Below are 6,480 nucleotides of genomic sequence, written 5' to 3'. Positions count from 1 at the left end.
GACGTAGCTCGGGTTTGAGCATGCGCCCATCAGTATACAGAGGTATTACCACTACATCAGGACCTTCTGTCAGAAACGCAAGTGCTGGCTCCACACTGCTGTGAGAGGCGCTCGCCCCAATTACTCCATGGAGGTTCTGCACCTATATTCTGCTTGATTCACGTGATGGGACAGTACGTCAGGAAGACACAGAACCATGATGACAATGGAAACTTCACTTCAGCCCTAGACTGAACAAATGGGCACGTGGCAGATAGACTCAGACTTTAAACCCCTGCTATTTTCTGTCTCCTGTGGATGAACCCAGTTCCAACCAAGAAAAATCTCTGCTGCCAATGCATACCTCTCCAGAGTAACAGAGAGGCACAAAAGTTAGTTTACAGTCAAAGCGGCTGTGAATTATGCATTTGAAACGGCTAAAATAAGTGTGTTTTTAATGGAATCAGTATATTAGAAATATGTTTCATTGACTTATGAATGCATAAAATGCATAAGCAGCTTTTAGTGGAAAATGAGAACAATGAGTTGTAGAAATTGCCTCAGAACTTCATTAATCTGCTTTAAAAAAAAAAAAAAAAAAAAAAAAAAAAAAAAAGGCCGGGGCAGCCATCTTCCAGTAACTCGCCAAAATGACGAACACAAAAAGAAAGAGGAGGGGTACTCGGTATATGTTCTGTAGACCTTTTAGGAAACATGGAGTTGTTCCTTTGGCCACATACATGCGAATCTACAAGAAGGGTGATATTGTAGACATCAAGGAAATGGGCACTGTTCAAAAAGGAATGCCCCATAAGTGTTACCATGGCAAAACCGGCAGAGTCTACAATGTCACCCAGCATGCCGTGGGCATCATTGTAAACAAGCAAGTTAAAGGCAAGATTCTGGCCAAGAGGATCAATGTGCCGATTGAGCACATCAAGCACTCAAAGAGCAGAGACAGCTTCCTGAAGCTGGTGAAGGAGAACGATCAGAAGAAAAAGGAAGCCAAAGAGAAGGGCACCTGAGTTCAGCTGAAGCGCCAGCCTGCGCCACCCAGAGAAGCCCACTTTGTGAGGACTAACGGAAAGGAGCCTGAGCTGCTGGAGCCCACTCCATACGGACTCATGGCCTAATGTATACAAAGGAAATAAAGGACCTGGACTGCAAAGTCTTTTCCTTAAAAAAAAAAAAAAAAAAAAAAACCAACAACACTATAGAAGTGGAATGCTGTGGATGGTGATATGAAGGATAAACAAGGGGCCCCTAAACTTTGGAGACCACAAGACACTATTTTTGTGTTTAGTTCAAGTATTTTTATTTTGTTTGTGAACAGATTCTATAGATTTAGCAAATGAACAATCCTGTTTTTTAATTTTATTGACCTTTAGAAACCTTAGGGAAAGGCAGACTAGGTGTAATTTGCACTGTGGACACTAGAGGGCACCAAAGCAACAGAACGTCAATTTAAGGAGTCCTTTACGGACCAGCACAGACTTTTTCTATAATATAATTCATTCAATGACTTTTCCCTCAGAATTAATGGCATAGCATAGCTATAACTATAGAAAGTATGCAAAGCTGTTCTGATTAAAATGAAAAAGTGCATTTTAAAGTAATTTTATAACTGTTTTATTATTCTTTTTTATATTTTCCCTCTATATTCTAATATGAAAATTGATCAACCAAGGAAATTCATTTATCAGTTTTCTCACAAATGTTGTAGCTTATCAACTTTACTGCTATCTTTCCAAGTTAATAATCAAGTTAAAACCAGCATTAGGAACACAAGCCAGCTACGGTTGTTGAAAGAATAAAATCCCCATGTTATTTCTCTGTGAGCAGTATGTCTCCGAAGCATGGAAATTGATAAGCCTTTATTTATATCAGTTCCTTTGGCTGTCTTTCATGCAGATATATCCACATGGTCACTAGGTTTCAAAATGCAACTGTAGCACAGCGTTTTTATGTTTAAGTATTGTATGGAGAGAGAAGAAGCTTCCCTTATCAGTGCCTGCCGTTTAAACTTGTAGCGGAAGCCCCATCCTGCTCGCCTTCGCTTTGGAAGAGCATCTACTTCAGTCATTTGTGGTGCACCCAGTTGACCCTGAGCTTATGGATATTCAGAGAAAGAGCTGGGATTGTTTGTTTGTTGTTTAAGTTCGAGTTAAAGTAGTTTTCTCAGGCTACTGCAGTAAATCACCAGAAACCGATGATTTAAAACACAGAAATCTACTCTCAGAGTTCAGGAGGCCAGAAGATCAAAATCAAGGCAGTTAGGGGTGTGGTGAAGAGGGACTTGTAAGAGTGGAAGTGGCGGGGCTGAGGGTGGGGGTGGGGGTGCTTCGATTGGATGTAAAGTGAATTTTTAAAAATAAGTTACTGAAAAAAAAAAAAAAAAACCTCAAAGCAATCAGAATCGGTTCCTGCTAGAATATCTGAGGGAGAATGCAGCCCTAGACTTTTTCCTGGTTTCCCAGGGTTGCGGTAAATTCTGTCTGCCCTTGAGTTAGAGATATCTTACTCTCGCCCCTGGCGCTAACCCTGTATGTGTCACTCTCCTCACATGACCTCCGCACACTCTGATCATTGGATTTAGGGGTCAGTCAAATCCACCATCACCTCATTCTAACTAATTACGTCTTCGAGGCTCTATTCTCAGGTAAGATTAAATCCTGAGGTTTCAGGTAGACCGGAATATTGAGGAAACTCATTATTTAGCCCAGTACAAGAAGTAAGAAAGACTATCTTGTATCCCTTTGAAGAAACAATGAAAGAGAAAATGAGTGCTGCTTTTGATGGAAATAATATGGACAGAAGAGTGTTTTAGTTTCAGAATAGGTGCAACATTTACTCAAGTGGATTTTTAATTTTTATTTATGTATTTATAGATTTATTTATTGAGACAAGGTCTTCACTGTGTATCCCTAACTGACCTGAAATTCACCGTTTAGACCAAGCTGGCCCTAAATTCATAGAGTTCTTCCTGCCTCTGCCCCCAAGTGATGGAATAGAAGCCATTTGCTGAACACTCGTTCAGACTTAATTTTATTTTAAATTCCAATGTTTATATTACTTGTTGCCTCCTCTACAGAGGTTTTCAAGTATCTTACAAAATAATTAATACATATTATATACAATAGAAAATGAATGCTATTCATTGTCTACAAATAGTGTGTGCTTTTTATTAGCTCTGGAGGATTAATAATGATTCCGTTAGAAAGGAAGATACAGCAAAATCCTTACAACAAGCAGAGTTCAAAAAGTTGTATCTATAAAAATTCACCTTATTGAAAGGCTGGCAAGGAATGCTTCTGGTAATCTTCCCGTGAATGTGTGTTTTACTTTGTTTTATAAGCTATGAAAAAAACAGACCAATAGTTATAATTTGTATCACACTGAGTTGAAAATAATTGCAACTGTTAGCCCTAAGTAAGACTCCTAGCAGCAGGAGCTATGGAACCTGAAGTGGCCACTTCCTGTAGCCAATCAAGCCTTCCAACCACCCACAAAACTTCAGCCCAAAAATCTGCCCACCTACAAGATACACAGGGATAAACATGGAGCAGAGACTTAGGGAGTAGCCAACCAATGATTGGCCCAACTGAAGATGGAACCCATGGGAGAGAGCCAGCCCCTGACGCTATTAATGATCCTCTGCTATGCTTGCAGACAGGAGCCTGGCATAACTGTCCTCCGAGAAGGTTCATTCAGCAGCGGATGGAAACAGATGCAGAGACCCACGGCCAGACATCAGACAGAGCTCGGGAGTCTTGTGGAAGGGTACAGGGAAGGACTGAGGGAGCCAGAAAGGTCAAAGACACCACAAGAAGATCTACAGAGTCAAATAACCGGAGCCTATGGCGGCTCACAGAGACAAAACCAACCAAAAGCATGCATGGGGTTGATCTAAGTCCCCTACATACATGAAGCAGATGTGTGGCTTGGTCTTGATGTGGGGCCCTAGCAACAGGAAAGGGAGCTGTCCCTGACTCCAACTATATTGCCTGCCTTTGGATCCCTTTCCCCTAGCTGGACTGCCTTGTCAGGCCTCAGTGGAAATGACATGGTTAGTCCTGACTCCACCTGATGTGCCAGGTTGGGTTGGTGTGTGGGGAGGAGAGAGGAGGGAGGAGGGACTGGAAGGAGAAGAGGGAACAGCTGCAATCAGGATGTAAAATGAATTAACTAATTAATGAATGAAAAAGAAAGGAAAATAACCACAACATAATCATTTCTTGACCCTTCACATATAGAAAACACCACTAGTGAGGCCTCACAAATTTTTTTCTGAAATGAAGTTGTAATCTAACTCTGATTCATATTGCCCTAGACATTGGCTTGGCTCTCCCTGGTCCCTGAAAACGCCTCAGCTGAGTTGTTTGACACTCCCGTCCTCACAATTTTCACAATTTTTAGGGATGCGAGAATACAGAAGATAGGGAAAAATACACTCAGGAGTCACTTAATGAAAGGGAAAGGTTCAGAAAAATGCATCATTGGGCATCATGGCCATGTAAAACACCAAAGCGTTCTCACAAAAACCTCCACACTATAGTCAAGGACACATCCAGGCTGCTGCATTTAGCTGTGTTTCGTTTGTGAGGTCTGTCTGCCACACGTGACTCCATAATCAGTTGTATAAATCTTGTTATCATAAAAGGAGGCAATGCACCATCCCCTTGAGAGAGCCACGGTTTTTTTATAATGATGAATTGTTTTTAAACATATCACTGAGTGATGAAGATCGCGTCACGTCTTCTCTAAATTCCTAAAATAATTGCAACAACAAGGAGCTGTTTGCCAACCGTTTTGTTCAAATGAGGACGGGAGCGCCGAAGTACAACTCAGCTGAAGCGTTTTCAGGGACCAGGGAGTGCCAAGCCAATGACTAGCCAACAAGTCCACAACAATAACTGCTTTTAAGTATCTGAGCTGAATCTGCCCAGGGTCCTCCCGACTGTCATCCCAGCCCATGGAAAGGCCGAAGGGAGAAGAAAAAGGAGGAAAGGGAGGTAAAGGATGAAGGGATGAAAAGAAACGGGATATCCTTAATGAGAGCTTGGAAGTGCTGAGAACATGTCCCAAGTAAATGTCTGTATTCTTGCACTCTGGACCCCTAACGCCACCCCAGCACTCACACCACCCCCTGGCGGCTCCACGGTGCTAAGTCTAAAGCACAGACAGCCGATGGGTGAGACTCTGTGAGCAGAGCCTAGCGCGCCCCCGTGCTCCTCATTCCTCAGTACAGATGCCTCTCAGACAGGACAGGACCTTCGTTCTGTGGCTTTGGCCACATACACGGGTAACGCCTTACTACATGGAATACGAGTGGACATGATGTGTGGTGTGTGGCATTTACAGGTCAAAGCTTCTGAGAAAGCAAGAGTGGAGCCAGTGAAGTAATTCTGTGGTAGAACTCATGCTTAGCTTGTGAGGCGCCATGTTCAATCCCCGGGATAAGAAAAGTAAGGGAGGGAGGGAAGGAGGGAGGGGGAGAGGAGAGGAAAAAGGGAGGGAAGGAGGGAGGGGGAGAGGAGGGAGGGGGAAGGAAGGAAGGAAAAAGGGGGAGGGAAGGAAGGGGAGGGGAGAGGAGAGGAAAAAGGGAGGGAAGGAGGGAGAGGGAGAGGAGAGAGGGGGAGGGAAGGAAGGAAAAAGGGAGGGAAGGAGGGAGAGGGGAGAGGAAAGGAAAAAGGGAGGGAGGGAGGGGGAGAGGAGGGAAGGGGAGGGAAGGAAGGAAAAGGGGGGAGGGAAGAAAAAAGGGAGGGAAGGAGGGAGGGGGAGGGAAGGAAGGAGAGAGGGGATAGAAGGAAAAGAAGGAGGAAGGGAGAGAAGAAAGGGAGGAAGCAGGGATCCTTTTTCTTTTTTCTTTTCTTTTTTTCGGAGCTGGGGACCGAACCCAGGGCCTTGCGCTTGCTAGGCAAGCGCTCTACCACTGAACTAAATCCCCAACCCCAGCAAGGATCCTTTTAACAGTACAGTTTGCTTTTTGACAAGCCAGACGTAGAAGGCACCAAGGCCCAAGCAGATGCTAGTGGTGCCCATGGGAGAAGCCTAGGTCTCTGAATGTCAGAAAGCACCTTAACCATGATATGGAAGAAAAACAAGCAAATGTATTTTAAAAGGAACTGAAGGTTGGAGGTTTATCTGGGTCATTAGCATGACCGTGATCACCCTTCCTGTGTAAGCAGTTCCTATGGGTAGTTTTTCCACTGCCCATGAGGAAACAAACCTATAATTACAATAGTCAGAAACTCCTAAAGGCTGTCGACATCAGTTCTGCTCTTAAATATGATCACGAGGAGATCTCAGAAAAGAAAGCAAGCAAAGGAGAGAAACCAAGATAAACAGTACTGATCTAGAGACAGCAGAGGTCATCCACGGAGTCAGAAGAAGAGTTTTTAAAATGTCTGCTTTTCCAGAGGATCCAGATTTGACTCCCAGCATCCACATCTCAGCTCACAGCTGCCTGGAACTCCAGTCCCAGGGGTGCACTGCCCTCTT

General features: G+C 43.8%; 1 pseudogene; it reads left to right on the top strand.

The window, feature by feature from the left end:
- The first annotated feature begins 607 nt into the window (after nucleotides 1-607).
- On the top strand, nucleotides 608-1,140 carry LOC108350282 (60S ribosomal protein L21 pseudogene; annotated as a pseudogene).
- The last annotated feature ends 5,340 nt before the right edge of the window (nucleotides 1,141-6,480 follow it).

The sequence above is a fragment of the Rattus norvegicus genome, chromosome 2 (genome assembly GCF_036323735.1).
Source record: "Rattus norvegicus strain BN/NHsdMcwi chromosome 2, GRCr8, whole genome shotgun sequence".
Lineage (NCBI taxonomy): Eukaryota > Metazoa > Chordata > Mammalia > Rodentia > Muridae > Rattus > Rattus norvegicus.
This window is presented reverse-complemented; position numbering and strand designations above follow the sequence as displayed.